Here is a 15,065-nt window from a genome sequence, read left to right on the forward strand (position 1 = left end):
CTACTTACAGGCTACCAATCCATGTATCCTCCAAATGAACACTGCAAACAAGCTGTGTAATTAATTGTTCTCAAAAATAAACTGTGTTATCTTTTCAAGTAACCTTAAAAATGGCTTCCCGGTCACGCCTGCTAAATAGCTTTCAAGTACTTGTTGAAATTAAAATCAACTAAATTTGTCTTGATATCAATTTATATTTGGCAAGTGGAAAATATGAATATTGCAAAATAATATTCAAATCAACCTGGAAAATTTCCGGCTTGACCGACTATGACATTTTAAACTTTCCACTGTTGCAGTAACACAAACAGGGCATATCAGTTTATCATATACAGCTCTGTTGGTGCTTTTAGAGCATCAAAGCTATGGACTTTTTCCTCTCTTTCTATGAAAAAGAAAATCAATGGAGGTTTTTGTCGAATTTTCCCTGGCAATATTTTGTTTCTTGCGGTGTATTTGTTTCCTGAGTGGTTACAAATAAAGCCTATCTAATCGAAACATCAATTCATTATCTGAAAGTGCTTGTTCTAAAGGGGGGGGGAAGAAAAAAGAAAGTAACAAGCGTAGCTTTTTACTGGAAATTTCACAGTCTCACTTCCGCTACAGGGTGGCTCCAGCTATGTGAAATGAAATACGACTTAATGTTTTTGATGCACTTTCAGTCATCAAGGTTTGTTTCTGTGGCGGTAAGAGAAGGAGCTGTTGGCTCCTGTTTGGCCGAGTGGCTTAAACTCACAGAGTGCACGCATTGGCTGACTGAATGAGACAGAAGCAGTCCCAGCCAAGCGCCTGGATCATACATCTCCTGACATTTATCCCTCCTCCCAAAGAGGGCCAGCTGGGAAATAGCAGCACGGACAGGCCCCCCGTTACAGACAAGCTAACGGCTTCCATTTACAAATATTTTTTTGTAAATACTATATCATGTTCTTAACACAGCAGGTCCCCTGGGCTGTGCAAAGAGCCCTGTGAGAGTATGGGTGGATGTCAGTCTTGGGGCTTGTATCGAACTGCAAGCATCTGGAGGCTGGAAGTCTATGTCCCACGTTCATGTGGGGAGTGAGGCTCCACGGAGAACATCCTGGGGGATCTCGCCTTCTGCTGCTTTGAGAGATTAAGATGCAAGACCTCATCATCTCCCTTGCTACCACATGGACACATGCATACACACACACACACACACGCACACACAGCGCCCACAACATGTGGTGGCTCTCTACCTCTCTTCATCCTGTCCAGCCCCATTTTCAACACACACACACAAACATACACACAGCTGAACACTCCCCCCTCTGATTAGCTCATAATGGACGACTGATGTCCCCGAGACCCTCCGGACCTCCCCAGGGAGCCCTCCAACTCTGACCCCTATCTCCACCCTGCACTCCAGCTTCTTAAAACACACTAAATAATCCTTCATTTGACAGGAGCTTGAATGAAATTCAGCTTAGAGTCGCACCATTTACCCTGGACAATAGAATATTGATAAACGAGCCACTTTAATGCCATCTTTTTTTTTTTCTTCTTTTTGCACATGTAGAAGAAAGGATAGGCAGCCTGTTCTTAGCACATCATCTTGTTAACAATTATTGCATCGGGTCCATGATTATGCTGCTGCTGCATTGTGTCTACTAAGTGACTTTTCTCATTATTCTTAGTTGTACTGTGTCACGCACATCAGTGAACAGTGCCTAAGTCCATACAGTCAGTGTTTTCAACATGTAATTCCATGTTATAGAAATCGGATCAGGAAAGTAAACATGTTTTCATAAACCTTGTTGTGGCTGGGCCTGTGCCACCATGGAAACAATATCCAGCAGATTCATCAGAGCAAGCAATTAATCACCTCGTTCTAAAATAAACAAAACAGGGATCCTAAACATGTGCCTATTAAATCAGCAAGCAGGGTTGGATGGCTGCTTTTAGATGCAACATTTACATGTAATTATCTTCTTATATAATTAAGTGCATTCAGTTAACAAGCATCTTGCTAACGGGCCACATTGCTTACCCAAATGAGCGGCGGGCAGCCCAGAACGCTGAGTGAGTGAGTAATTAGAGCTCAGCATGCCAGTGTTAATGGAAGTGATCTAAAAAAAAAAAAAAAAAACATCGCTAGAGAGATGTGGGGGTAGATGAAGCGAAGGAGACAGGGAAGGAAAGAAGGAAAAGATCAGAGTGGGTGATGCAGAAAGGAAGCTTTGGAATTAATGTAAAAGGGCACTGTGAAAGCTGAGTGGGTGTAGTCATTGAATTTTTGGGTTGATGACCCCAAATTTCAAACCAGAGAAATTAATATCACTCAACGTGAAGCTACATTTTTGCAATTAAGTTGCAATACGCTTCAGGAAATACTTCAAAATGAGCAAATATACTGAACCTTAACACTTAATCTCTAATTGCAATACAAACAAATGTGTGAGTACTTCAATCAAAGTATGAGTACAAATTGCTAAAATTAAAAGAAATAAAATAATGACTAAAGATGAGGAAGTAATTTACCCATTCACTTTATTAGTCTGCTTTTTGAAGGAAAGTTTGACATTTAGGAGAACGCCCTTACCTACTTACCTGTTAATTATCAAGCCTTAGAAATGCTGACATTTTCATCTTTGGAAAGTGCCACGCACATCATTTCCTCTGATTTCACTGTTTATCCAAAGCTACGCTAACCATTTCATCACTTAACCTTGAGATATGAAAGTGGTATTGATATTCTTATCTATATATCACTAAGAATATGAATACACCAATTTCCACAAATGTTACACCGTAAAATGTTAAGTGACGCATATTTATAGTAAGAAAACAACACCCACACCTTGTTACTACAAGGTTTTGTGTGCAGAAAGGCATATTATACGTGCCCTGCGACACTGATAGAGTCATTCAATAAACAATAGTGAATGACTGCTGTGTGTGCTGCACTGATGTTAGCTCTGACACGGCAACACTAAGGCCCGCCCTCGGTTCAACACCTTTCTTTGATTCTGTACTGCACAGCCATGAGCTCATCCTGCCTCGGGTGACACAGGGACAACGGCATGAACTTTGGTCACACTCTTCTCTGCACTATCGCTTACTTATCTGTCTGGGTGTGTAATGCATGAAGTACATGATTCCATGTTAGTGCTAAACAAAATCCTCACAACTTGTAATAGAATATTTGGAGTAAATTCTGATCTTTATTTTATTGAGCTGGTGGAGTTTCTTTATAATTGGAGTGCTTTAATTGCATTACATTACGCCAACTGAAAAAAAAAAAGCATGAATTCCCCCAAAGTTCAATACCAATGTAGTGGAGATAATTTTGTCTTGTATTTAAGAAATATGAGCACTTTCTTCTTCTGCGTGGCCTGCAGCTCTACACCACAACAACAGGCAGCCTTCACATGTCATGTCAAACCACAACCCTTTCAAAGCTCACCCCACTCTGTCAACCCTGTCATAACCACAGCAGATAACCCACTAATGCTACACATAAAAATCCCAAATACCCTCAAAGTCAGCACCATTGTTTGGTTATTATTGGTGTTCAAGAGTGCCCAGGTGAAACCCACAATACAACTGGGCCAGCTCGGGTTCAAAGAGCCACACTGAATGGCTGCCAAAATTCCTCACAATGCGCTGATCGCAACAACTTATAGTGAAATTATGATACAAACTATGCAGCAAGTAAGGAATATCAGGTCCCTTTGTCCCGACGCTTTCTATTGAGTTCAATAAACACTTATGCTCTCTAAAGGACTCAAGCTCAAGAAGGGACAATGGCTCCCTTCAGAACTCGACACCAGACCTTTAACCATACAAAAATACTCTATCCTCCAAAGACTAATTGATGTTATTTGGCTTTTGATAAGTCAGAGGTAGGCAGACGAAATAGTAAAGAATATACACTGTGCTTTTGATGGCCCGTAACATGAGTAACTGAAATACAAAGAGGGGGGAAAAAACAAGAAAAATGCAAAGTTTTTGGTTGCTTATTACCAAAGCCGTGATCATTTGTTTTCAGGGCAACAAGAGTGTAATTTGAATAGGGACAGACTTTAAAAGGGGGATCGCCACTGTGTGCTTAGAGAACTTGGAACCATCGGCCAGCAGCCTGTGAGCATATTGGTTATTGATATTCTCTCCCTGTGTCACACACACTGCATCTGGCCCTGAACACAACAGCCGAAAAAGCCCTCAGAGCTAGGGTGAAACAAATACATTTGCACTTTTTTCTTTGGCAGCCAGAGCTGGCAGGTGAAATTGCTGGCCGTGTAGCCTGAAACTTGGCTACAGTGCCATCTACTGGTGACAAATGCCAGGGCTGAAACAAGGACACTTGGGGAAGCAGGAGCTGGTTGGAAAGTGCAGAAGAAGCAGTAAAAGGATTCATATTAAGCCGAACAGGTTTCAGATATCACTGTTTCATTTTCACCTGCCTTTTTCATTATGCATGCTTTTTCATTTAAGGTCTCACTCAAGAAGCCTGCATGTTCCAGAGCAAAGGCAATTTTAGAGTTGTGGGGGCAAGATCATATCTTACCCAGACAACTACAGTTCATATGTTGAATGCTGCATCTGCTATCAGGGACCATAAAGAGGAGGAGAGAGGAAGATGTGACCATTTGACTAAACAACTAGGTAGCCCTCCCACTTATCAAACCACAAATAGACGGAACATCATCACAAAATCAACTTTTATTGCGGGTGACAAGTCTAATTGAGGCCTTAGCAGTAAAATGTGTCTCCTCACTCAGTCGCCACAGACATTTGTGATTCGCGCGTACAAAGATGCATTGTAACACCATAAATCAGCTACATAAAACACAAACATAACAATGCACAAACATACGACAGCAATTAAATTCAGATCTTCACAAAAAGGTTCCTTGCATCTACGTTTTACCCAGTTTTTTCTTCCACTTATTTCAGTGTCTTTATCACCAGTTAGTCAAAAAAGAAATATATATTTAGTTTTCTACACAGCATGCAAAGATCTGTAATACATCACCAAGCACCACAATGAAATGGGACATTAAGGCAGAGATGACATCATGCAGCATGCCTCCAGGACAAATATAGATCATGTTTATCTTTAACAGATGATTCATTTGGGACATGGTAAAGAGATCTGAACTGACTGCTAAGGAAACGTCCGCACATTTAACAGGTACTGATGGTGAAGACCACTGCTGCTACAGCGAGCTGAAAAAGTACAAAATTCAGCTTTAAGTGCAACTTACTTTTTTCTAAAGATGGAGTATTTTAAATAGATGTTTGTGCATGTTCTGTCCTGGGCTGTTGGCGAGCCAAAATTGCACATTGATTTACAATTAGATAACCAGGCTGAGAAAAGATTATTATGAAACTTAAACTACAAAAATAGACTAGGGACAAAAACAAAAGGTATAATGCACTCTTTCTTACACTTCAGTTTTTTTTTCACATTTTGCCTCCCTCCTCATCCCCCGAAACCCTTGGGAAGCAGCACTCCGAGGTCTTTCATTTGAGCTTGCATTATGCCCCTGTATCTCTGCTCATTTTTCATCCGCATTGCATTAAGTATTGATATTGATTTCTTGTAAATGGTGGTGAAATGGATGGCTCGCACTTTTTTGTGTTATTGTTCTGCAGCACTTGTAGGTAATTTATTACGGCTGAGGGTCCGGTGAGGCCTCCCAGTTCTGTGTCCCTCCTCCTGATGGAGCGTGCCAACCTGACTAACAAAACACGCCATGAACTGAAAGGCCACTCATGAGAAGAATGAAGCATGAAGAAAGTGTGCATGCACACCAGCACCAGCGCACACATGCATGCACATTGTATCCCTCTCCCTCTCACTCTCAACATCGCTCACATTCATGGTCCACCATAAACCGGCACACATAAGAGGGTCCCTTGGAAAACACACAGCAATAAACTGAAAAACGCTAACTTTACAGGCATTTCTCAGTCTTAACATGAGAGTTGTGTAGTGGGCAACTATTTTATTTCTCCTTTCCTCCTATTTTTGAATATTATTCTTTTTAGTGCTGTAGCAGCACTTGTACTGAAATCCATTCCCAGTTTTGTGACAAAGCGTGGCCTTCTTGACAAACTGGAGTGGTTTACTTGCATTGTCATCCTGGCCAATTTCTTTTCCCTGCTGCCACGGCCCCAGCAGTCTATTTGCATTTCAATAGCCTCTCTGTCTGCCTCTATATTGCCTGATATTATGTCTGCCTTGTATGAATTCGAATTCAATGTCTGCATCTGCTGTTCCACTCCCAAGCAGTCCTCGTAAAAGGTGAGCCATATGAAATAAGGCTTGCAAGCAAAAGGCATTGATGGCGTGTGGTGATGTAAACCAAGAGAGACGCATTATGCAGGCTTGTATATGGATTTCTTTAATAAAAAATCTGTTTACATGTATGTTCTGCTTTTACATAAAACTGCAACGGAACAACCTCAGTGAAGGTAGTTGGAATCTCCATGATTTTAATAGAGCTATTATTATTTGTGTGCCTGACTGTAAGTTTGCGCTTTTTCATGCCCCGTCTTAGCTATAGTTGCAGAGTAATGTGCTAAGAGATCTGTTCTGAGGTAAAGAAAAGTGCTGCGGTAAAACTGATACGCCCTGTTTACCGTCTGTGTCACCACAACACCAGCACCAGCCACAAACCATGGTTGGTGCCATGGTGTCAGACACCATGGGTCACATGACCCATGTCAGAGTCCCACAGAGGTCCCTCAGGTCTCCCAGAATGCCATCCTTTTTAGCTGACTTTCTGTATCTTACGGGGTGGGACGCCAGAGGGCCACAGGCAGTTACTATTAAAGTTGAGAGGATTTACTGGAATTTCTATTTTAAAAGATATAAAGGCCACTGGCTGATTAATCTCCGTTCATGGGGTATTGGAGAGAAGATGTAAAGATGAATATCAGCTGAGTGGCACATCTTGAGCTCCTGAGCTCCAGCAAGCTGAGCTGTGATTACTGGGACCACAGTGGTGTCAACAAGGCTTTTACCAAAACCACAAGACTGAGAGTAGATTTGTTCAATTTGGATAATATTCTTACTTACACAAAAAAATCTAAATGGCAAAAATGCACATATGCCGTTTCTTTATATCGAGGTATAATGGCATGTTTCTACCCCTCCTCTTAATATTAACCTCTGCCAAATGTAGCTTCTGTTCAGAAACAATTAATGCCAACTAGTGTTCGGGTGCACAGGCAGGCTAACAGCTGTGTTTGGGCCACTTGTTGTGCCTCCAGCACAGATAATTACAGCAATCCAAAAGCAGAGCAGCCGCTCGGGGAGTTTAATAATGTACAAGTAGTCGCTATCTCTTTATAGATCATGTTACTGCAGCACTCACTGACGTGTAATTTAGATCAATCAAAAAATATGGCAGGGCTATGAAACCAGTGCCTTTGATAATAGTTGGCAGGTAGTAGTCACCCCCTGTTGTCGAAGCATCTGATATAAAAGGCTTCATTCCACCCTCCATCAAGGGGCCTGGTGTGCTAGGATGTGTAACCCAGGCAACAGATACATAAAGCATTATGGGACTTGATTTAATTTGTCTAAATGGGAGCTGGAGTATCTTGGTTCTCAGTTCGAATGTCCCTGTTAACCACCACTACAATGTAATGGGCTCCTCAACTTGGAGCTGCTGATTGAGTCCTGCTGGTATAGGAGGTTTTCCACTATATGATGTTTTTTGTTCAAGTGTGTGTGTCCAAGTATGCTCCATGCTTGTGTCTGTTCATAGGTGTGTACATGGAGTGAGTTTTGGTTAAAAAAAAAAAAAAAAAAATTAGACTTCAGCAACTTATTCAACTTAAATCTCAACCAGGTTTTTCACACTACCATAACAGTAGAGTGGTATTGTGAATATGCCTCAAATGATCATGGCAGGATTTTGTTCCTTGATGCTGTCACCATCGGCCTTTAAAATATTCTGGGGTTAATAATCTAGTAATCCAGCTCAAGATTTACAATAGAATAGAATAGAATAGAATAGAATGCCTTTATTGTCACTATACAGTTGTAAAATGAGATACAGAGCATCTCCTACTCAGTGCAAACATGCTGGGGGGGGGGGGTACAGTTCTACAGCGCTATATACATATGGGCAGTATTAACATAGGGAAAAATATATACATATGTATATATATATATATATATAAAATGTACAACTATACAAATATACAAGCTGGTTTTTAAAAAAGTAATATGTAATAAAAAGTGTTGTGTATATACAGTTGGGTTATTGCACATAGAATTGGTATTGCACAGTGGTGGTCCATAGAGGAAGTGATAAGAAAAAAAAATGGGGGGGGGGGGGCGCTGTGTTATGGTGGTTATGGCTTTGGGGAAGAAACTGTACTCAACATTATGTAGTTTTCACTGTACACGAACGCCATGAAAGGCAGCGTGGGTCAACCTTTGTTCTCAGCTATTAAGTCCTTTGCTCAAGTTGGTCCATTGTGTAATTTCATATACAAGCTCACCGTTTCGGCCCATTTTAGGAACTATTTGAACCGAGAGAACTTATCCGACAATACCTGGGTAACATTTTCTGCTTTGCCTGGTACTCTCCTTGCCTCTGGCCTGTTTTAAACAATCTGAACCATTCAAGTGGCTTCCTCTCCTTGTCCTACTCCTAACTTTCCCTCTCCTCCTCGCTGCCTTGCTTTCAACCCATGGGTCTTTGTTTTAAATGGCAATTCATCCCGTTCGTCCGCTCAGCCACGTTAAACATCAATTTCCTCACCGAGCACACATTACGACCCAATAGAAGAAATAAAATCTCAGCCATTTATTGTGCACCCCCCACCCCCCTTTTCTGGCACTGCTATCCACCACTGGAACTCTCATCAAAGCAGCCCACATCCAACAACAAGGGAGCAGCTACACAACAATGCTGATGCCATTCGACTTCCTCTTAAGTCGTTTTATACTTACTGCAAAACAGTAACGATTTCAAGGGCCTTTGAATTCCTCCAAGAGGCACCAGCTTTATAAAACATGCATGAGGTGCTCAGTAAACAATGCCCAATGGTCTTATTCCTTTTAAATAAAACTATTTCCATGAGATGTAAGAGAGACTTTAATATTGCCTTAAATATTAAAAGAGAGAACTGAGCCTCATCAATTTTTCATTTATTGGGCCTGCGTGTAAGGAGTCATCAATCTCAAAAGAAATTACTGACATTTTCATTTCAAATAAAAAAGGGTACACTTTATCCAGCGGTAATAGGGATTGCCACTCTAACACAGGGAGCATTAAATGGCTTCTGGAGTGCTGAAAATGAGAAAATTTTCTTTTTTTGGTCTCAGAACAGATTGTGGTTTTTAACCTTGTGAGGCAAACATGCATGAAATTGCTAAATAAAATGCAACATATTACCTTGCTAACACTTTAGCCTTTAAGGGGAATCAAGCTCATTACAAATCAATAATAGTCTACCAAAACAAGTGCATATTCCCTTCTTCAACAAGCCCCGACTCACTGAAGTCATAAGCACCTGGTTGTTTTGCTGTTCGTTGATATTGATATCCTGTGACTTAAATACATTCTTTGATTCTACCGCTGTTGTGATATATTGTTATAAATGTCTCCATCATTACAGTGCCTCTCCGCCTGTTTGCCTTTAGGCTTGAAGGTTTGTAATTACTGCACAATAAACAAATGGTTTGGGTAATGGGGGGGAAAAGGTCTGGAGCCTACAGGCACTTGGAGAGGATTACAGCGAAAGGAGTCCACTTTTCACCCCCCAAAACCCCTCAACCCTCACCACAAGACCTGTCCCATGTCTCACCACAACTCCCCCTGTGGAATCACCCTCGCTGAATTATAAATCTCTGAGCAGTGTTGATATATCATCAACCGAGCACATACATCGTAGAGGGGGGAAATAAGGGTTACAGTAGGCTTGGATTTATAACAAAAGCTTGACATATGCTGCTAATTCACCTTGACAACACTGTCACTTCCTGCGCGGTGAGTAATTGCTCAACAGAAGAAGAGTTTGTATGCACCTTCACTGCCAGGCACTTCCTGAATCATGTAACTCCTCCCATAATGGATGAATATTTGTTTATAATTTCTATACACAAGTCTGGTTGTCAGTCCCCCGCTCACCACCGCGCACTGCTGTCTCATTTGCATAGGTAGATTGAGACGCCGCGAGCGTAACGAGGTCGGCCAGCGTGTTGGTGATGGAGGACGCTGATGAATAGCGCTCCCTCTATATCATGGCACCTTTGTAAATGTTTGATTAGTTTTGAATGGATTACTGTTAGATTATCGGGTTTGGGGCCCAAACCTAGACACGGCTCTGCGGCTTGGAGACAGTCCCTTACGGGTGTCCTGTGACAAAACGGGGGCCGCGACTTGACAAAGAGTGAGAAGGGTGGAGGGCGGAGGCCATACTTGTTTATGCAGAGTTGTCAAAATGTTTGATAACACTGTTGTTCCCCCTTATTCAAGCTTAAATATTGGGGTTTAAAAGCAGTGACGAACCTCAAGGTTAGAGGCATCATCTAGTGAAAGTTGAGTGGACACAGCGCAGAGGGACAGAAATGGAAAACAAAAGAAGCTTTCACACCAATAATCTTTATATAGAATAAGACTCAATAAAGGTTTGCAGATTTCTAGTTATCCCATTGCCTTTAATATCAGCTCAGCATTCCAGCGATATTTAACGGGTTGGTGGGAATCTCTTAGTCAGACAGCTATAAATTTCCCGGGGCTGCTGTGAGATGCTCTTATATTGCTTGTGTGGCAATCAGACTGGTGATTATATGGGTAATGAAACATGTGCCTCCTCCTGTCTACCCCTTCCATTGCTTGTCCCCCTCCATCTCTTCCCCTAACTTTTCTCTCTCTTTCTGGTTAAAGCTGGTGATGGATGGGGCGTAACTATTAGAGGGAGCAGTAACCCATCAGTTCTGAGGCCTATTACGCACAGCTGGACGCTGAGTAAAAGGAGTACAAGGCGTGGAACAGCGACACCACAGCCGGCTGCCTCACAGGTTAGCGCTAACCCTGCTGCCCACCCCTAACGCCCCCAACTCCAATCAGTTTTCTCGAAAAGCTGTCTTGCCTCTTGACAGCGCCTCCGCCATTGTGCTCCCTCTCTTTCAATCTGTTTAGCTTCCTGTTGTGACCTTTCATACAGTCAAATATATTAGCGAGTGGTGCACTCTCATTAAAACAGTGCATTAACCAAAAGACTCTTTGGAGTCTAAATGACAGCCGAAGGAACTGAAAGCTAATAGCCGTGGGCAGTTGGGGAAACTTAACTCATGAATCAGTGTGCTAATGCCGGAGCAGCGAGCCTGGAGCGCTGCAAGCGTGCAGCACAGTCTCCAGCAGCCCCCCACCCCCATCCACTCTCTCTCCCTTTTGCTTCTTTGATCTCCATTTCCTCAGCAACTCCCCTTTTCTCTCTCCTTTTCCCACTCCAACTGCTACTTATCTCTCATATTCACCATCACTGCTATGTTCACATTCCACTTCTCTCTGACACGTTTATTCTTTTCTCTCAGTCTTTTACTTGATCATCCCTCCCCTGTCCTGCTATCTTATTTGTTCATTTCATTCTCTGCTCATGTCATTTTGTGTTCCCTTATTGTATTGCACTTGTTGGTGCCATCATTTCTACTTTCCGCCTCCCCCGCTCTTACAGTTCTTTCCCTGTTCTCTCCCAAACTCTTTATCCACTCTTGTTTTGAAAAAGGGTGAAAGGAAGAAAAAAAAAGTAGGAGCCACAGAGAGATGAAGATAGAGAAAAGAAAAAAGTACGAGGAGAGGGGGACGAGTAAAAGAGGAGAGACTAAAAGCTCATTACTTTCTCTCTGATGGGAGAAAATGAGTGAGGGGGCAATAATAAAGCTTGAATTTTTCAATACTGTTAAAAATGGGGCTCTGACAGCTCACCGCCAGTGCAAGGGACAGGCGCCGACAACGCATGGTGAGCCACCGAATTAGCAATACCATATATCATAAAATCTAATTAAATCAAGGAGCAGAATCAAATTAGTTTTCTGTGACTAAAACCGCCCGCCAAAAGGGCTCTATTAAATGAACTGGAGAGAGGGAATTAAATAATTCACAGTGAGGGATTTTGCATTTATACAAAAATTGTGCACTTAATTGTCCGTGCTATATTACAGATTTGGCCTTATGTTAACAATGAGCCTAAAGCACACTTACTCGTGTGCACTGGGCACACATTAGGGCCTACATGGTCGACAAGGCTTCAAACTAAGGGGATATTAGAGTAACCACTGGCTCAATGGCACTAGTATAGTAGGAGCATGGCAATCTAGAGCAGGTAAAGAGTATACTGATTATACTCCACCCCGCTACAGTATGCAGAATGAAAGGCAGCAGCGCTGAAAATAGAGGGATTTAGATGTGAATATTAGGTAAGATATTACATCTGATGCTTCCAAAGTTATGTTTCGACATGCGGTATAATGCAGGCTTTGGACTTATTGAGAAACCTAGAGGCAGACCATCAAACTAAACATGTCAGATGAAGTTCTGTCATGAAAATGGAGCACTTTTGTTACAGTGCCATGTGAGCATTCAACCATCTCAGCTATTCTCTTCATCTCTCACCCCCATACACCCTTTCCTTCAATCTCTCCATCTCACGCGCTTCCCTCCCTGGCATCAAAACAGCACAACTTTATTATAGTCGCTGTCAATACCGTAATAATAAAAGAACGCAGAGGGGAGAGACTACCATATTACACTTTTAACGAGAATATAGCAGATGCACATTGAGTGAACATTGAGTTTTAAAACTTGTCGGCGAGTGATTTGTGGCCTTGTCAGTACAAATATTTTTCAATGTCATGGCAGCAAGCCGGGGCTGTCACTTCGGCGGTCAGCTGGGATGGGGGGGAGGCAAAACACAATGATCTGGCCCTTAATGGAGAACCGCTGGGACTGGCATGGAGGTGATGAAGCACTGTTTAGTTTGCGACGGCCATATTTCTGCTTGGGGACACTATTATAAAACATAGTGTTATTTTGTCAGATTTCAATCATGAGCCAGGTTATTTGTCACCAACTGTCACATTGTTAGGGCAAGTCAGGCTGACGGTGAAAAATGTCCTGTCCCAGTCCAACCCCCCGCTCCAGAGAAGACCAGAGTTTTCTTTAGTCTAGAGGTAAAACTAAAAGCAGCTGCTTGCATCTGTTGTTCTATTCAGTCGTCTGATTATTGAGTAGAGATGCAAAAGGAAAAAAGAAAAAATCTGCAGAACATGAATTATTTATCTCGGTTTTCTAGTTATTTGTCAAACAACCCTTTTATTCCTTTTCTTGAGTTATTTTCATTTCTGTCATACTGTGTAATCACAGGTCTCAGTGAGTCCGTGTTTAGCACCAAAGACAGAATCAAGTTTAGCCATAGTGGAAGCCCCAGGGAGCCATGGTTTAATTTAAGCCAATAAAAAGTGCTCTTAGGTGGGCTGTACACCTATATGACCTTCTTTTACTTCCTTTTAGGCAAGGTATAAGATAATAAAAGTGCCCATTCTTTCTTACCACATCATATTGCTCACAGGAAGTCACAAATGGACCACGTGGGGTCAAATCCAAAGGTCCTTCTGTTCTTGAAACTTTACTGCAATTCTTCAGTGCTTAAACCTTTTTGCAACATTGTCTCATTTAACAATATCCCACGCAATATTTCCGGAATTGACTTCATTTTTTGTTTGAGTACAGATTAGAGTCTGATTCAATAAGGTTCAAGGAAGCAAGCACTTCTGTGACATACAGTATGATGAACATTACATGCCCGTGCACACTTATTCTTGAGATACCATGCAGAAGGCTTTGTAATTTGCTATTTAATTTTCCCTCTCAGCGGTTACATCTCCTACTGAAATGCAGAGGAAAACAAGAACCTGGCTCGTCATTTGCTTACTGACATTGAAATCTGCTTTTCAGATCACTGTTCATGTCAGTGACTCAGACACCCCTCAGTAACTTCATTTTCAAACCATGTGAGTTTTATTTCCTTGTTGCCCTTGTGTTTGAACAGCATGGCCTCCAGTATAGAAAAGGTATAATCCCAACTCTTTAATTTCTTTATTTCCTGCAATTTATGCCAAATGAACTATGTATATGCACCATTACTTCAGACTGTTTGTAGATGCTGTTGATACCAAACTATCAACCAATATAAAAGTATGCAAATAGAATTGGATTACTTACAGTGCCTTCTGTTAGAAGAGAGACAGGGACGACTTTGTCAAGTTCATGAATAAAAGCTGTGTTTTTGCGTCCGAAGGCGGGTCAGCTCTCTGCGCACGTCTCGTCCATTACCAAACTGCTTTTGTGAATTAACCGAAATATGTAAAGCGAGACAAACTTTTTCCTTGTTGACTGTTTTTTGTTGCGTCTCTTTGCACTTTAATTTTTCCCTCCTTTCACTCACGGTTAAAGGGGATGTGAACATACTTTCACATGCACAGACATGCACGAAACACATGCAATGCAGCGCACATATGTGCAAACACACACAACAACCATTAGCTTTGGCTGACACGGTAGCCATTAGCACACCGTTTCTAGTTGTGTGTGCTCTATTCCAAAAGAAGAATCATTTACATAATGTGTGTTTTCCCCAAACGGTGCGAACAACCGGCACTCTGTGTAGGTTTCCTGCTGGCAAATGTTTCAAACTGACCTCGGGAAACGGTCCATCCACAAACGCTGTGCTGTTACATCCATAATGGGCCTTTTACTTGTTTTTTTTTTCTTCTTTTTTTTGTATATGTGTGTATCTGCAAGCAGGCAGATGTGTTTCTGAGAGACTGTGTGCCTTTGCATATGCACATTTATGCATTCCTGTGTGTGTACGCTTATCTACAGCTGATGACTCTGTGCCAGTTGGACAGCTTTTATATGTATTAATATTAATATGTGCTGTAGATGAGCTGTAGCCCATCACATACCTGCCCTGTGGTGCAGAATGTCCAAGGGTGGCCATTATCGTCCTGCTCTGACTGTCAGTGAACCTGTAGGAAAGTAAGACAGGCGTGTTGACTACCGTGCTGGGGT

General features: G+C 41.8%; 1 long non-coding RNA gene across 3 annotated transcripts in view; it reads right to left on the bottom strand.

Annotated features, from left to right (window-relative positions):
* The window catches only part of LOC102080926 (uncharacterized), a 90,646-nt gene that overhangs the window by 44,796 nt on the left and 30,785 nt on the right, over positions 1-15,065 (bottom strand). For all 3 annotated transcript variants that reach the window (XR_003213577.1, XR_269760.4, XR_269761.4), the window contains one exon: positions 14,960-15,022. This is a non-coding gene — a long non-coding RNA (uncharacterized LOC102080926). The remainder of the gene's footprint in view (positions 1-14,959; positions 15,023-15,065) is intronic.

Source organism: Oreochromis niloticus, linkage group LG13 (genome assembly GCF_001858045.2).
Source record: "Oreochromis niloticus isolate F11D_XX linkage group LG13, O_niloticus_UMD_NMBU, whole genome shotgun sequence".
In the NCBI taxonomy this organism is placed as follows: Eukaryota; Metazoa; Chordata; class Actinopteri; order Cichliformes; family Cichlidae; genus Oreochromis; species Oreochromis niloticus.